This window comes from Amblyomma mixtum, chromosome 4, assembly GCF_055824585.1.
Source record: "Amblyomma mixtum isolate Tamu chromosome 4, ASM5582458v1, whole genome shotgun sequence".
Classification (NCBI taxonomy): Eukaryota; Metazoa; Arthropoda; class Arachnida; order Ixodida; family Ixodidae; genus Amblyomma; species Amblyomma mixtum.
The window spans coordinates 109,318,088-109,336,476 of NC_143015.1; the positions used below are offsets into that span (position 1 = coordinate 109,318,088).

Genomic DNA, 18,389 nt, shown 5'->3' on the forward strand with positions numbered 1-18,389 from the left:
GTGAAGAGCCGTAATAACGGCTCTCGCCGTAGTAATGCTAGAGCAGCGCGATCTGCTCTAGCATAATGAAGCTTTCATGTGGATCACTTAACGCAACGAGCATCAATAATTTTCTCTGGTAGCACAGTACACATTTCATTTCCTCTGTCACGGACGGCTTAGTGGATCGCTATTGATTGCTTTACTGTGTAAGCAGTATGAGTCCCATTAGGAGAAATTGCCCGCGTGTGTCTCTGCATGGCCGCTGAGTGAAGCCTCCGGTGCCTACAGTGAGTGAGACGAGTGCTACAACCGTACCCTGACGAGAGGTGAGAGAGAAAATCCGCGACGGGTGAGGAGGAGAGGTTGGAGCAGCAACAGCCCAAGTCAGCGGCGGGTGCGGAGAGAAGGAAAGAGGCACCGAAAGTGAGCGCCACGTCGCCGGATCGAATTCAGTGCGCCATGTGACATGAAATGCATAGAACGTAACAGAAGTAAACGTGTAAAAAATCATTAGAGAGCCGTGAAGCCAGCCAAAGTATGTAAATAGGCGTTAGGTGTAAAACAAAATCCTTACGCAGCCATGTAAGCTGAGCTGAAGTAATGTGAAATTGGCTCAACTTTCATGCAGTGAGATGCGGCAAAAGGCAAAAGCAAATCAAACAGAAAACGACATCTTAAAATTCCATTCCGCTTACGCAGTTTATAGCATCAGGCCTTCTGAGCGTTTGTCTAACACTGCACGGGTGAATGTAGATTTCGCCCCCCCCCCCCCCCCCCCCCCCCCCCTGATATTCGGCGGGAAGAGTTTGGGTAACCTTTCTGCTTAAGTATTATTCCACTTGCTCAAAAACAGCCCTGCACGGTTCGTAGAGTGAATTCATTAAATCTACAACGACCAATCACTGGGGCACTGTAGCGAAATAGCGGCCGCTAGTAATTCGTCGTCTGATGGCAGGCATAAACCACACTTAACTCGGGCCTTAACTCGGGCCTGCCTACAGTGCGCTTCGCGAACCAACAACATTGCGCATGCAAGAAACGGCAGGGGCCACACGAAAAAAATCATTCATAAACCACACTTTAGGGCAAATATTAATCTTCTAATGTTGAAAGTCTTCAAAGATAGATAGCTACATGGAATAGATTACAAGTTTGAGGTATTCTTTTTCGTGGAGGAAATTTATAAGAAAAAATGTGCCTCACAATGTGCGAGTGGCGCTCGATGGGAAGTGAAAGGTTATCATGAGATAGATTAGCGAAACGCATTTGAAGGGAAATAAAGCATGTTTTGGGGGCTGCCAAGATTAAATAGGACGAGCGAGATTCGGGAAAATTTTCTTAAAGGAATTGTCCTTGGTTGGCTGATATGAGCGGCTGTATGAGCCCTCCAAGGGTGCAATTTGCCTAGCAGTCTTTAACCTATTTGATAATAACCAAATTCCCTCCTATCTGTTGAAACATCAATAGGCAATCATCGCTGAAACATCACACATATGCAAACTCAGTGCGGTCGGATCACGAAGCAGGAAAAACCTAGAAGCAGCCAAGTTCTAACCAAGACAGACGATCTAGGACCGCTTACGCATTTCGCTTAACTCGGGATGTCGTAAACAGCGCGAAAGATGTATTGAAAGGAAAATAACATTGCACATAGAGTCGCCAAGCAATGGGTGTAACTTCCGCAGGACTACTTCCTGCTGCCAAAAAAAGCTTGTCCATTCTGCCATGTATAATCTGTGCTTCTATGTACACGGAAATGCATGCAATGTACACTCTAAATGACCATGTACGCAGCCTGCGCTCATAAAGTCGTGGGTGCTGTTTATCATACTGTCGAGCTTGGACCCATAATGTTCAGGTGACCTGTGCAGTAATGGACACTAATGTCTGGACGCCAAAATTTGGTTCAGGACGATATGTTGCAAATACGCTTTATGGCTGCTCTGACTATTCGACGACTGTCTGCATCCAATTCGCGATAGTTGTTCGCTTTCACACGAAGCTGCCCGTTGTGTAGTAAAACTTCCAACACATATCAGGCTTGCGAAAACAACAGAAGCCCTGGGCACCTCCTCCTCTCTATAGGTGAGACGGCACGAACATCTTTTCACGGTGTTCTAAATCCATCTACATTTTTCTCTCTTTAGACTATACAGATTAGTTCTCCATGAACAGGGTACGACAATCTATTAACACAAGTACGAAAGTGTGCCGGTTATTCTTTTCCCCTGATGTAATTGAAATATGGAACAAAACTGTCAAGTGATGTTGGGCGAGAGTGCGAACGTGCAACAATTTGAGCTTGGTGTCGATATGTTTTTGAGAAATGGTGCACAAATTTTGAATTCTGATTCACGATTGCTCATTAAAGTGATTATAAAATGTATTTGTTTTTGTTCCCTCCCTGAAGCGACCCCTCATTGGAGGATTAACAGTATGACCAAATAAATAAAAATTAAAGCGAACGCATCTCTTCTCTCCTGCGCTTACTATATACTCACCATGTGAACCGCCCTTTTATTCAAGGCTTTGTTTGCTCTTTTACGTATCCCATGTCACAAGGAGCGGGGTCCCTGCTGAAGCATCCCCAGCAAAAAAACCAGGTAAAATGCGGTACGCCTACGCTACGTGATGCCTCCCGAGGCTGTCCTCTGACAACACAGAATCCACGCCAGTCTTTTGCACTCCACGGGCACCTGGTATGCACCGAAACTCTAAAAGCGCCTGTACGTCGTCATACGTATTTGGTTTAAATATGCGATACGCTCCAACTTGACGCCTTAAAGTATGCATAGATACTTCTTTTCTAAATGAGCACGCTGTTACTTGATTTGTACTACACGAAGCATATTACTGCGAAGAGCTAGGTTATGACGGCTTCTTACGCTGGCAAATTGCTGCGAAGTGACACGAGAAAAACGAATAATAAAAGAAATAAAAAAATCGTCTCACCGTGTGTTTTGTGTGAAAAAAAAATGCCGCCCGGTGAATGCAACTTTTTTAGTTAAATCAGGATGATGCAATTCAAGCAGACTGAGAGAGCCTTAAATAGAAAGTATCTTTAACAACTCAAACAGGGCAATTTTCGAACGGCGAGAAGTCAGATGGCTTTCAAATAGCTGGTGTATTGGGGTTTAACGTTCCAAAGCGGCTCAGGCTATGAGGGACGCCGTAGTGAAGGGCTCCGGAAATTTCGACCACCTGGAATTCTTTAACGTGCGCTGACATCGCACAGTACAGCTTTCACATAGCTCCACTTTACAAACGTACACTTCTGCAATTTAGCAACTCAAGGAACTACGTCAGAAAATATTGCCGTTAATGCGGAATCTCAAGGAGTGACTCTCGTACAATTCACGGCATGAGCGCCCGGTTAGCAAGTTGCGGGATACTTTTGCTTGGTGTGCGCTTTGCAGAGCAGCGCGATTGTACGACAGCAGGATTTGAAGCGAGCTCACGCACATGCGGTGTAGCCTGAGACGCCGGTTTCTCAGTCTGCGAGCACTGAGTGGTCGATGGGGATATACTGCATCCAAAGAAGCGGCAGTCCTGCAAGAAAAAAAGAATTTCGGCGCTTATAATGAAAACGCGCCAAATTACGCGCGCTTTCGAGCAACTTGTAGGGAAGGCAACCTCTCCAGTGCGTGTAAATCGTCAAATTTGCCAACATTTGTTGAGCCACTGCGCCGAGGGTAACCACGTTTTCAAAATTCTAAAAATGATATCGTATTACTTGCGGTGGTCTACGCGCCTCTCATATATTAAGAAGCCTAACAGTAACACTTAAAATGGTAACTATTCAATATTAGTTAAACTGCCTGACAGTTAGCATGGGTTAGCTGTATACTGATCTACTATGATCATGGAAGACAGTTGGGCTAGTTGGTGTGAATTCGTTAGTGACTGCGACATTGCAACTAGCGTGGAAAGCACAAGGACAGCGACAAAAAGGAACCGACGGGACAGCACGCTAGACTTCAACTGACGTTTTAATGCACACATAACAGATTTTTACACTTCTATTCAGCGCATGCTCAGGAGCATGTACCCCCGCCCCCTTCTCTTTATCACGAAGCAGGTTGTCATAACAAAGTGTAAACATTTAAACCAAATTGACGCGCAAGTTTTTTAACAAATACATTATCTCTTTTTTCGTGAGGGCTACTGAGGGTGTGCTCACGCACTTGTCCCCTGCCTTATCAATGCAAAAAGCTTCAAATATCTCCCTATCACCCTGCCTATGAAGCCGCCTCAGCACTCTCGTGTCGCTAAAGAGTGGAACGCATTTTTCTTCATTACCGCCTGTTGTTTTTACTATGCATTTGCGGCAATGTGCGGCCAAATGGCCCCCCGCCATCAGAGCTGCGACTGTAGTCCGGTGTTTTCGTAACCTTTCGTTCAGGCACTGGCCTGTTTGGCCAATATAACATTTACCACAGGTCAGTGGGATAAGATACACTACACCGATGGTGCAGTTCACAAACCGCGTGGCGTGTTTTGTTGCGCAGGTTTTTGCCTGGTAAGCATTGTTGACCATTCGGCACATCCTAGACAGCTTTTGTGGGGCTGTCAAAACGACAGGGATGCCGCACTTTCCCGCGGCCTTTTTGAGGCGATGGGACAAGTTGTGCATGTAGGGCACAGGCACCGGACGTCCCCCCAGGCTGTCACTGCAGCAGCCTGCTGTCTTGCGACCATGTCGGAGCTCTTTAATAAGGCTCTCAGCGACAGACGCGAGTATGCTGTCAGGGAAGCCAGCGCTACGCAGACGGAGGACCTGCTGCTCAACACTCACGTTCACTTTGTGATCACAAGACTTCTGAAGAGCGGCTCTTAGGCAGTTCAGTGCTATCCCTCTTTTTACGGTTCTCGAATGGGCCGAATTATAGCTAAGAACAGGCTTTTTTGAACGAGGGAAGTATGTCTAGCATAGTGAGCTACTACTAAAGCTAATGCTGAGGTCAAGGTAACGTAAGCAACCCTCATCAGGAACCTCACGAGTGAAACTCAGACCCTTACCACATTCTTGGAAAACACTAAAAACACTCTGCACAATGTCATCTCTTCCATCAGGCGTCACACTTTTTAAAACAACAAGATAATCATCAACATATCTAAAAATTTTGGCAACAAAAGTCTTGTCCAGGCGCGAAAAAATTTCTTTGTCAATAGACGCTAAAAACAAGTCGCTTAAAACCGGTGCAATACGCAAACCAATACATATGCCTTGCTTCTGCAAGTAAGAAGCCTTGTCAAACTCAACAAGTGTAGAAGAAAGGTAAAAGCTAAGCAATTCTAAAAAATTATCTGCTGAAATCCCAGATGAATTTTGGAAGACAGTCACACCCAGCGCTTCAATTCGCTCTCTGACAGCTGTGCAGAGTTGTGTCTGTGGTATAGAGTAAAAAAGATCTACTACGTCAACGGAAAAGGCACAAAACGCATCACAGGTTTTTTCTTGTCTCGAAAGGAAGTCTATTACCTGATTGGAGTTCCGAATTAAAAACGGGTCATCCGGAGTCAACAAGTTAAGGTGTTTTTGTAGAAACTTGGAAAGCTCTCCCTGCCAGCAGTGTTTTTCAGTAACTATTGCCCTAAGAGGTATCCCTTCCTTATGGGTCTTAGCAGAAAAAAATAAGCTCAACCTATCCCTTTCCTAGCCCCCAATACTTTTTCCGAGTTTTTCAAGGTTCATGTCTTGGCATAGGGCTGACGCTCTTTTCTTCACTTTAGAAGGATGGCTCATAACGCGGACGAAATTCTTGCTTACAGCTGCGGCTGCTTTCTCACCAAACACTGACCTTGGCATAACAACAAAACCGCCCTCTTTATCAGAAACAAGCAAAGTCAGTGAATTACTCTTTAAGAACTCTACCGTATTTTTGACCGCTAATTTTTTTGCAGATTCTAAGGGACCTGAAGGAAGACAGTCGACGCCATCTGACACACACCTACACTTTTCTTCACTGCTAGCACGGTTCGCTATGTTCCTTACAATACCTAGAAGAGAAGCAGGGTTCTCTTCGGGCTCAACGCAAAATTTTGGACCAAGTTTTAACACTTCTTCGACCTTATTAGGTAGCTTCTCCAGACCAATACAAGTTACCGGTGCAGCCCTAGCAGGCAATTTTTTGCTACAGTTCCTCCAAGTAGTTAAGCTCGGCAAGCACTGCTTCCACAAAAATTCGCAAACATTTCAAGCCTCACGAGTTCTCGTCCTAAGCACAGCCTCACAGTCCCGATGTACACTCACTTGCGACGAGGTGACGACACGTAGGCACACATGCAAGTGCCTCACTTGTCGCCATAGTTCTGACCGCATAATTTTAGGACGAGAACTCGTGAGGCTTCAAATGTTTGCGAATTTTTGTGGAAGCAGTGCTTGCCGAGCTTAACTACTTAACGATTTAACGATTTAACTTAACGAGCTTAACGATTTCGGACGCGATTGCCGCGTGGATGGTGGGACGCCCGCCGCCGCACGGTTCTACGCGAAGTAGAAACAAAAGCTTCGCACGACACGTCCACTGACGTCACGATCGGCGTCCACCAATCAGCATGCATTCAAGTGTCATTTTGGTTTGTTGGTTTGCTAACAGATGACTGTGCCCTGCGCGACGCATAGGCATATGACAGCGTACCACATGAGCCTCTAATGCAATGCCTAGAGTCACTGGAAATGCCCTCCGCCTGGAACGACGTGCTTCGTCGCCTCTATACACGCTGTACAGTTGTGGCCACAGTGTGCGGCGTCAGCTCGGAGCCAGTGGTCGTACAGAAAGGGTTGAGGCAGGGCTACCCGTTGTACCCTCTTCTGTATATGTTGTACGCTGCAGGGGTGGAACGCAAGCTGTTGGAAGCGCAGTTGCGGTTCTCGCTAAGCTACATCAGCGGTGGTGTAAAGGACCGATGGATATTGCCAGGCCTAGTCTTTGCCGATGATGTAGTATTAATGGCAGAGACAAATGCGGAGCTCCAGGCCCTCATCAACATATGCGCTGAAACCATGGCACCACTGGGCCTGAGCTTCAACTGAAAGAAGTCGGCGGTGCTGTGTTTTTCAGCGCGGCTGGACGCCGAGCAGCCGGCCCACCTACCTAAGGGGGACGTCCTCGAGATGGCAACGGAATACCGATACCTAGGCATTAGGTTCAGCACGCAGCCAGAATATGCTGCAAGACATGAGGAACACTTGAAACAAGCTTCGCAGCGAGCGGGAAACATATTGAGAAGGCGGTGCCTATGGGGCTGCAACCGATTTGTTATGGTCCGCGAGCTGTGGAAGGCAGTCCATGTGCCCGCATTGTCATTTTCAAAACTCAGTTATCTGCGTGACATCGCCCACAAGGGAATGGCTTGAGCGTGGTCAACGCGCGGTGGGACGCCTGGCGCTGGGGTGCCATGGGCGGGTGGTTAACGAGGCGGTACAGGGAGACCTCAGTTGGTCTACCTTCGAGGCGCCCGAGGCAAGAAGCAAAATAGCCTACGACGGCCGGCTGCGCCTGATGCACAAAAATAGGTGGGCGCGCAGAGTCTGACTATGTAAGTCAAAACTGCCTGCGGACTACATGGGTGAAGCGGCTCCAACACCTTCGTCGCAAGTTCGGCTTCTTCAGAAATGAAGTACAAGCCGACAACGCGAGGAAATGGGCCAAGGCAGTTGATGCCCAAGTGCGTGCGCAGGAGCGAGAGGCGTAGAGGGCTGCCATGGAGGGGAAGTCGACGCTGGAAGTGTACCGGGAAGCCAAGCATGACATCTGCGTCGAGAGCTTCTACGACAACAGTGTAGGCAGCCGCCTGTTGTTTGAGGCACGCGCGGGTGCCATGCCAACGCTGGTGTATCGCAAGCGCTTCGACACTACAGTCGAATGCACCCAATGCAGAGCCTGCGGAGAGCACGACGAAACAAAGGAGCACATCGTCCTACTCTGCGAGAAGCTGTCAACGCCACCGCACGAAGGCGCTACGCTTCCGCAGGCGCTGGGTTTCCGTTCTTCGAACGAGGGCTGCACAACGGAAGCGGCAAGCCATGCGGCAGTTGCAGCGACGAAGCGCCGATTGACAGAGTGGTGGACGCTGGTGCGACACTAGAACAGTACTGTTTCGTCAGTATTTGCGTGTGTGTTTGCCGCTTCGCGTTTGATAGTGGTGTTTTTATGTGTGTGTTTATCCAGCCAGGGCACCTTTGGTAGGCGCCCGCCCGTTACAAAGGGAAGGCTACATCATCATCACCTCGGCGGAACCTTTCTGGCGGAACCCGGGAAACGTGGCGCGACAGCGCCGCTACATTTTTCTCTTACGGGTGCTCGCGCGTCGGCGGCAACGCGGCCGTTCGCTCTCGAAAAACGCTCCATGCGGGTACGGCTCTAGGCCAAACACCCTGCATACTTGTCTAGGGATCCAAGTACTCACCACCGGCGACGCTATGCTTAGCTCTTGAGCGGGCGGTCGGGACTGGTGCCTTCGGACATGTTATTCGTCCTGGACAACTTGGAGCGACAGAACGTTGCTTTAGTCCCTGGTGTCGTCAAGTCGCCGTCGAAAAAACGGACCTGCGGACGGCGATCCACCAGGCGGCTCTGTCGGCTGTTTCCATGACAACGACGAAGTGGCATCATGTTTCGACCCTACAGGAGTGTAGAAATTAAAAGAGTGTGTTAAGCTCCACGGTATTTTCTTCGCCTCGACGATTAACAAAGAGTAAGGTCCATGGATGTTCTTCGTCTCGACGATTACGAAAGAGTAAGCTGCACAGTATTTTCTTCGTCTCGACGATTTACAAAGAGTAAGGTCCATGGTATGTTCTTCGTCTCGACTGTTAAGAAAGCCCTCCACTACGGCGTCTCTCATAGCCTTAGTCGCTTTGGGACGTTAAATCCCATAAAACCAAACCAAACCAACCGATTAAGAAAGAGTAAGCTCTACGGTATAGGTTCAGTGTTGCGTTTCTGCCACAACGTTGCCAATGCTAACGCACGCAGCTGACGTCACTAGCGCCACGTAGATTGAAGCGCGATTGAGGTGTCCACTGTCAAAGGGGGCCAGTTATGGGCCTTTCCTTTGCTTTCGAAACTCTTGCTGAAAATGAGAACTTTTATGAGGAAAGGAAATGCCGCAGTAACTGTCTCACACATCTCAGTGGACACCCAAACCAAGCCGTAAGAAAGAGGAATAAACGATCGAGGCAGCGAAAAAACAAACGGAAGAGGTGTTCGAACCTTTGTACTCTGGTTAAGTAGCTCATCATCGGTTTCGGCGCAGCCCCGGAGCGGCTGAAGGTCAAATCGACGGAGTCGGCGAAACTCTCGCAACATGGCGCACTAAAGCCTCCGATTTGAAATCGACGCCACACCTTAATGCGAAAGCATTATATGCATGGCCCATCGCTAACGAAACGCGGCGTCGGCTCTGACCAGCAGCTGGTGTCTCGAAAATCCCAGATGAAGCCACCGCGCCATTAATGAAAATTTAAATTTCTTCGGAAGGCGCGAGGAGTTTAACGAGGACTTTCGTTCTGCGAGGCGGGCAAGCAACCCATGGGGCGCAAAACCACGTTGCTTCTTGTCGAACAAAGCTGAACCTAGCATACGCACTGGCTGTATGCTAATGACTAGGCCTGTCCTTAGAAAGGAAGAGAAAAGAAGCAAGAATAATTTTGGAGGACGCTTAAGCGTCGCTTTGAACAGTGGAATGCGACAGCGTCTTGACGCGATGCCGGGGAGTCCACGGACCGACATCGCCCGTTCGGCGTGACACCCTACCCGTTGGGCGCCTTGCCTTTCGGAAAATTGATTTTCGATGAAAGGAAATGACGCCGTAGCAGTATCTCTTGTCGCGGTGGACATCCGAACCGCGCATGATACGCAGACCCCGATTATAGATCGTCGGTTAGAATCCCAGCCGGGAGCTAGCTTCCAACTGATGTTTACGCTGTACGAACCGCTGAATCGTGTGACACCATGGTGGTGCTCATTACAACAAAATTACATTACGCGTGGTGCTCATTACAACTACGACTACGCCGACGGCTTTTCGACCGAACGAGCTTTTACGCTGTCGCGTAAAAATAAAATCAATGCTTTCGCATTTAAAGCGCTTAAGTCGCCTTAAGTGCACTCCATTTTTTTTCAACTCCTTATCGAGACGGGTACCTGACAGCGTTCTTCGCATTGGTGCTCCCAGCACACATTACGCGGACGCACGCTTTGGCTGAGCCATGGTGTTAGAATACCATGGGCAGAGCGCGTACGCTCTGGCTTCTAATTATGCTAAGCAAGTGACATCGTGAACGCTCTGCATGGTTCCACCGATCGCTGCTGGCTCGGTTACGGTATGCAGAAATAAAAACTCCACAGGTCGCAAAAATATGGCTGGCTGGTAAGCGCTGCAAAGCGCGAAATAACGTGCGAAAGCACGTTTTTTTTTTGCGTATGGACAAGACCGCCACATACCTGAAAGCCCGAGTGAGGTGCCTGCAAGCCGGCGCTGTGGCTCAGTGGTTATGGCATTCGGCTGCTGACCCGAAAGACGCGGGTCCCATCCCGGCCGGTGCGGTCGAATTTCGATGGAGGCGAAATTCTAGATGCCCATATACTGTGGAATGTCAGTGCATGTTAAAGAACCTCAGGTGGTTGAAATTTCCGCCCTACACTACGGCGTCCCTCATAGCCTAAGTCGCTTTGGGACGTTAAACCTCCATAAAGGTATAATAAAAGATACCCACTCCCCAGAGATTCAGTTATTCGCTTTTCATTTCCTCAAAATAAATGGAGTCTAAACCTTCCTCTGGTTTTGAGAAAAGGCTTATGGTTGATGGGGGTTTAACATCCCAATGCGACCCAGGCTATGAGGGACGCCGTAGTGGAGGGCTCCGGAAATTTTGATCACTTGGGGTGTTTTAAACGTGCACTCACATCGCACATTACACAGGCCTCTAAGATTTCGGCTCCATCAAAATTCGAGCGCCGCGTCAGGGATGGAACCCGCGTCTTCCAGGTCATGGGTTCGATCCCGGCTGCGGCAGTCGAGTTTAAATGCGCATAACTGCCTTAGTTTGCAGGCGGACGCCACCGCCTACTCAAAGCGTGATTGAGGTGTCCACTGACCCAGTGAGCCAGTTACACTGCTATCTCTAGAGGCATCACACACGCATCCCGCGGAAACCCGTGGAGTGCGGCCACAAGTGCTTTCGCACTAAAATGTTTGACAGCGAGAGGGAAGCTTTTGTGTGCCGGTCCCAACTCAGGATGCTCGGCAGCCAAACTCCATAGCGACAAAACCACCACGGCATTAAATCAATATATTACGGGCTTACAGAAATGAACATGTGAATGGCAGTAAAAGAAAAATTGGAGGGCGCTTAAGCTTCGCATTTGGGAGTGGAACGCGACATCGCGTCGCAGCGCTGCCAGGGTTTACATCGAACGCCTTCGCGCTATCGGCACGATGCCTTGCCTTTTGGAAACAACTTTGAACGCGTTTTTCATTAAATTAAGGACGCAAATTTAGTTAATTAGCATCATCAAGCATTGGCTTTTCATTCCGGAGATTTTATTAACTTTGAACTCCTTTTTCCAATTTCTTAATTTCTCCAAATAATCAGTTAATTACAATTATTTCATCAACTCCTCATCGCCTATCACACACCAAGCGATCGTCAGTCATTGCAGCCTCAAACTGCTGTAGCACATCTTCCTTGCGCAGTCCACGAATATTTTGCACAAGCGGTGCCTACTGCGCCGACGATTTTTTTCGACCGAACCTTGCCTCGTAGAAAGAATGCGTAGCAGAAGAAAAAATAAGTGTCTCACCGTGGGTCGAAGGGGCCCGTGAGCGTTCTCGAAGAGGCAGAGTGGAGTCCGAGCGTCGCAATGTCGCGGCCGGCTGAGGCCGATCAAGCGTAGGCTGTACTGCGCGTCGCAGACTAAGTAACGGGTGCAAAAGGTGGGCTAGACTTTAAAGCCCAAGCGGAGGATTGAGAGCCTTAGAAGCTGTTAAGTTGAAGAAAAGGACAGGTTTCAAGCAGCCAACAAATAATCGGGGGCTGCGTAAAAATTGCCTCAGTATGTTCAGGATAGCGACACACCATTCTTCATTTCGTGCAGCATAAACTTATTAAGTTAGAGCCTTTAGCTCAATACAAGGATTCGAACCAGCGACCTATAGTCGGGGGAACCGAGGACCTGTAATCGGGGCTGCATAAAAACAAGTCGTTTCATGCGCGTTTTGGGTGTCCACCAAGATAAGTGAGACTGTTACTTCGTCATTTCCTTTCCTAAAAAAAACTCGATTTGTCGAACGGCCAAGGCGTCACGCCGAATGGGCGCTGGCGTTTCCGTGGACTCCCTGGTATCGCTGCAACACACTGCCGCTTTTAAGGCGAAAGCCTTTAATGGCTCATACTGTTGTAACCAAGACGTGCTAGCAAATTTTTCCGCGTTTCAGATTGGTCGAAATGGTCGTGACGTCACTGCGCGCGAACTTTGACGGGTCTCCGCCGAAATATGGGACAGTTACTGCGCAATCTCCTTTCCTCAAATGCAATTTTCGACTGGTGTTCACCGAGATGTGCGAGACAGTTACTGCGCAATTTCCTTTCCTCGAATACAATTTTTGTAGAGCGGTTTATTGGCACCTTCAAGCGCCGGCGACGAAGACCCTGGCGCAAGAAGTCTAAGAACGAGCGAGGCGAGGAACCGGCACACAAGCGGCAGTTCTCCAGCACGAGCCTCCTACGGGCGGCGCTAGCGCTTCGTCGTCGTTGGTGGCGGTGCTGTATCATCTTCTTCAGGCGAGAGTTGCCTGGCTACCCCGTCCCGCACGAAGTGTTTGATGGTAGCGAGTAATTCATTGTTGATGCCCAGGCCGGAGATGGAGTCGGCAGGTGGGGGAGAGCGACGAGCGCAAAGGCGTTGTTTGCGCAACTCATCGAAACCATGGCACAGGGTGTACACCGAGGCAACGGTGGTGGGGCTCTTCGCCAACAACATCTGAAAGGCGTCGTCGTCGATGCCTTTCAGGATGTGCTTGATCTTCTCAGCCTCAGTCATAGCCGGGTCAACACGCTTGCAAAGGTCTACTACATCCTCAATGTAGCTCGTGAAAGTCTCATTGGTGTGCTGAGCTCGGACACGCAGGCTTTGCTCAGCGCGCAGCTTTCGCACGGCGGGACGACCGAAAAAATCCGCGAGGGTGGTCTTTAGAACGGCCCAGGTGGGAATGTCGGCCTCGTGGTTTCGGAACCACAGGTTAGCGACGTCGCTCAGGTAGAATATCACATTTGTGAGCTTGACGCGGTCGTCCCAGTTGTAATGGCGGCTCACCCGTTCATACGACTCCAGCCAATATTCCACATCCTGGTCGCTGTGGCCGCTGAAAACAGCGGGGTCCCGCTGCCGGACGGCACCGGAGCAGATGACTGGCTCCGGCGGAGGGGCTGGCTGTTGACTGGGGGGCTGCTGACCGGCCTTGGACATCGGAATGGTGCGACTGCGAAGTTCCACGATGAGGGGAAACGGTGGTGACCGCAGCAACCTCCACCAAATGTAGAGCGGTTTATTGGCACCTTCAAGCGCCGGCGACGAAGACCCTGGCGCAAGAAGTCTAAGAACGAGCGAGGCGAGGGACCGGCACACAAGCGGCAGTTCTCCAGCACGAGCCTCCTACGGGCTTCTTCTTCTTCTTCTTCTTCACCTCTTTATAATGGCACATACCCACGTGGGAGGATTGGCCAAGGTGTAGTGGTATACATAAGAAGATTTTCATAGGATTAAACGTGAATTTTGAAAAATGTATTCATGAAAAACGACAGAAGAATATTTGAAGTGAAATAACAAAGAACATTTTGGCGAGAATAATAATGATTAAAAAAAAACAAAAAAAACTCCGAGACTTTTAAAGGAGTTAGCAAATCAACCTACCAGTTGCAATTATGTAATCATGTAGATTCCCACAAATTGAACTCAAAGCAAATCCTTTGGCGCTCGCTCCGAACGATAACAACACTGGCATAGATAACGGGAGCCCTAACCTGGAGAGAGGGACCTCCAGGTAAATCTTTCTCTGAAGTGCGAACTTTGGACAGTAGAGCAGGAAATGGTCCACAGATTCAACGACCCCGCATGAGTCACATAGGTTTGTTGGAGACCACCCACATCTGCATAGGTATAAATTTAAACTGGGAATCCTGCACCGCAGTCGCGTCATTGATACCTCACACTGCCTGGTTTTACACGAACGGGCGGCGCTAGCGCTTCGTCGTCGTTGGTGGCGGTGTTGTATCATCTTCTTCATTCCATTTTCATTTTTTTCATTACGGCCGCTGTTTCATTACGGCCACTCTCAGGGGCACGGCGCGCAGTTAATTATATATCGGACGACGGGCGAAATTGGCGTTTTGTATACTGCACAACGTTCCTACATTTTACACATGATCACCAGTGGACAATCTGCGTGTTCGATATAGCCTTGTTATCCGTACTATCCATGTTCAATATATCCGGGCTTGACTTCATATCCGGGCACATCCTTCGCATACGCACCAAGCGCAAATATTTATTGGGAATATTTATTGGGAATATTTATTGGCAATATTTATTGGGAATATTTATTGGGCAAAATATTTATTGGGAATGGCAAAACTAATCATAGGACACTAATGTTTGGTCCTTAGTCCAGAACTGCGCTGTCATTTGCAGCCTTCTCAATCGCCTAGCTCAGCTTAAGCTGTTCATTGAGGTCAGAACTGCCCAGCAGGGACTCCCACTGCTCTAGAAGTGCAGATGCGTTTTATTAGATCCTACCTGCCCTCACATTCCCACTCGTAATGTGGTGGAGCGAAGCGAGGGATGAGAGTCTTCGCACCAGTGACAATCATCCCTATACCAAGTCAGGCACATGCGGCTATATAAGAGTAGGTTTAGATAAAACCCTATTTGAATTTTTCCCCAGCCCTGGATTTACTTTTTGTCGCGGTCTTTGTGTGGAGGAGCATAACAGCATCTGTGGCTACGATGATGTTCCGGGCGATCAGCTGAGGACTCGGCACCCGGTGTTGATGCTAGCATAGGTGTCGGGCGGTTGGCGCAAGCTCGAGCTAGCCTATTTGCTCCGTCTTTTCGTCGTAACCCTTAATGCCCCGGCATCAAATAAAGTACACAGGGGTGAAATTTCTTTGCATCTTCGTGAGAATCCTGAGTGCGTTCATGTCCGCCCTGCCGTAGGAAACACGCGTTGTATGTGTGTGTTTCTGTGTGTGTGTGTGTTTGTGGATAAAGTGAGATGCTGGTTTTGCCACGCGAAACTGCTCAGACTGGCCAGGGGGGTCGGCAGGTTGATGCCGAAGAATCGAGTGGCGGTAGCAGCAAAGCTCACCGCTCCGAAGAGGACTCCCGATGTCCTGCCACCGTCCAGAAAGGGCTTGTCGGAGAAAAAAGAAAATCTGCACAAAGGCCGCCATATTCAAGAAATCAACCGGTGCCCGTTGCTTGCTTCCCAGAGGAAAGAACTGGAAAGGACGCGATGTACAGCGACCAAAAACTCCTGGTGAGCAGGTTATCGGGAGAGATAAAGTTTCCACAAGATCCGGTGTTCGCTGCTGCGACGGAGATAACGCTGGGAGATTGCAGCTGGGTGCCGAGACCAGAGGCCACAACCTGATGACGGAAAAGTACTAGCTCTGCAATTGTACAGAGCCTTAAATAAATTCTGGTGTAATCTTGAATTTTCGAGTGGCTCTGCTTCCTCGTGGGGTGAGAGGAAATAGTGGAAAGGAAGAACGAAGAACCTCCTGCGTCGCTACCCCAGAACCCTGCCTCCGTGTGGTACCCTGTCTCGTTTCCAGAAGATGGTTGTAGCGCCGAAACAGACCACACACAGAAAGCTAGACGGGACAGGCGCAACTTCAAACTGAGTTATTCACCGCGAACGCGAATGAATATAAGACAAACAATCAAGAAGGATCGCAAGAACCACGCATGCGCGGGAGGGTTGTACAAAAATTGAAAAAATTGAAAAAAATTTGAAAAAGAAGATAGCCGAGTCAAACAGGTGTCTCGCCCCCGTGTATCTAAAAAAGCAGTTTCATTCTTTTATATTGCAACTGAGTGGGTACTAACACAGTCGCTACAATTGCTTTTGATATAGAAAGCCTCTAACAGTTTACGGGCTGTCTGGTCGTGACTTCTGCTTAAAACCTTCGTTTCTTTCAGTCTTGCTGTACACTTAATCTTTCTTTCTTCCCTGCAGGCTTTACAGTGATAGGGCAGATGTGAGCCTGTGCCATTTTTTAAATCCCGATTGTGCTCTGCTAATCGGTCGTTAATACAGCGGCCGGTTTGGCCGATGTAGTTCTTTCCGCAAGTCAGAAGAATCTGGTAGACGACTCCCACAGCACATTTAACAAACGGAGCGGCATGTGTTTTCTTACATTCAGTTTTCTTTGCCTTGTTTGGATCAGATTTAACGCACAGGGCAGCCAGTTTCTTGGGGGCGGAAAAAACCACAGGTACCTTTTAATTTGTTGCCACATGCTTCGAATTGTGCGCCACCTTATGGGTGTATGGGATGACAACCGGTCTACTTTTGGTTTTGGTGACCTCATGTTCATTGCCTTCTTTACTACATTCTTTCTTCAGTTTTCTTAAAGTTTTTGCTACTGTGCTTAGAATCGACGTTGGAAAGCCCGCTTGTTCCAACTTCCGAATCTGGGTTTGGAAGCTTTCGATCGCTTTATGGCAACATGATTTCTTCAGCGATGCTTCCAGGCACATCTGGGCAATGGCGAGCTTTACAGTCTTTGTATGGGCAGAATCATAGGGCATTAATTCCTTTCGTGCGCGAGGGCAATACATCCAGCAAAAACTTTCGTCTTTAAGGGTGAGGTCTAAAAAATTGCAACCTATTGCCTTCGGCCAGCTCATGGGTGAAGTCCAAACCTTTTCCAAGTAGTTTAAAGCAGATAAAACTTCTTCGACTGTTTGTGAGTAAAATGAGGGAACCCGTTTTTTTTTTTAAGTTAAAAAATCGTCAACATATCTAAAAGTTTCAGCACTTTGGCTTCCTCAATAGTTTCTACCAATGACCTGTCCAGCACCGCAAGAAAGATTTTACAAAGCACAGGAGTGACGCAGGAACCGATACAAATTCCTCTTTTGTGAACAAACAGCTGGTCTGAAAATGATACCACAGTGCGAGACAGGTTGGTAAACCATTATGCCATGATGCCACAGGCATTATGGTTTACCGCAGTTACTACAGTGCGAGACAGCACATTTAACAAACGGAGCTGCATGTCTTTTCTTACATTCAGTTTTCTTTGCCTTGTTGGGATCAGTTTTAACGCACAGGGCAGCCAGTTCCTTGGGGGCGGAACCATTTTCTGGAAACATGCACCAACTAGCCCCCCAACAAGTATTACTCAGTATAACCCTGTCTCGGAACGTCGGATGCCCCGGTGAACCTCCCGTGGTGTGAAAGAACGCTTGAAGGCCGAGGGCCACTATTTAGCCGAAAAGCTAGTTTCCTCCCCCTGCGGAGGCACGAAAAAGAACTGGGATCTAGACTCTATTGCGATCGATTCCCGTAACCCACGCTGCGCCAATTCCCAATCAATTAGCCCCAGCCATCTCCCAGCATCTCACTTTCCTTTCCCTACATTCTTTCCTTCCTGCTCCTTCTTAGGGAAGATAGGGGTGTGTTCCCAGGCTCACTCTCCTGGCTGTGAGTTCATTTTAGAGCAATTTCCTGCAAGTATAATCTACCCTAAGCTGTACCGCATGTTAGTGTTAAGCGAGGGCATTTTCATTTATATGTTGCTCGGTCAAATCTGTTGCGCGTCAGCGGTGCAGTCAGTGGCTCGTTTTCAGTCTTTTTTGCAGCTACAACTTAATGTATCGAAGCCGGGAGTTTGCATCTGAACTGCTGCTTGCAATATGAAAAATTGCAACATGGAACGACGATCTCATGTTAACTCGGAACATAATTTAGGATAACAATTAAGCAACAGATTTTCGTAAATAAAGTAAAAAAAGATGGGGAGCTAAACTTTCACTTCACTTTTTGATTCCGAGATTCCTGGAATATCTCCTCGCTCTAACCAGTCTGGAAGGCGACAGAAAGTTAGCGCAGGCGGGAAGGCGTTGAAAAATACTGCTAGTCATGACCATCAGAGGCACGTTGCCAGGTGAAGATTAACACTGTGGTTCTATTTTTAACTGGTGCTCTCAGGGAATGTACAGTACAGTGCTGGTATTACTCTAGGGGAAAGAGTGTGATAGTTTTGTCTTCCCTGTAGTCACTTGTCGGAAAGAAACTTTGAGGCTAGCGAAAGGGTTTGAACTTAAATTCAGGAGCGCAAAGGGAACATATTAGCTTAATAATGCGCTACCTGAAGTTAAGAAGAGAACATG

The 18,389-nt window shown here is 48.4% G+C and overlaps 1 long non-coding RNA gene across 1 annotated transcript; it reads right to left on the reverse strand.

Moving 5' to 3' along the window:
* Positions 1-3,433: 3,433 nt before the first annotated feature.
* On the reverse strand, positions 3,434-11,896 carry LOC149347809 (uncharacterized). Its single transcript, XR_016292675.1, has 3 exons — positions 11,793-11,896; positions 8,395-8,609; positions 3,434-3,531 (listed from the first exon to the last, which is right to left on the reverse strand). It is a non-coding gene; the product is annotated as an uncharacterized LOC149347809 (long non-coding RNA).
* Positions 11,897-18,389: the final 6,493 nt, after the last annotated feature.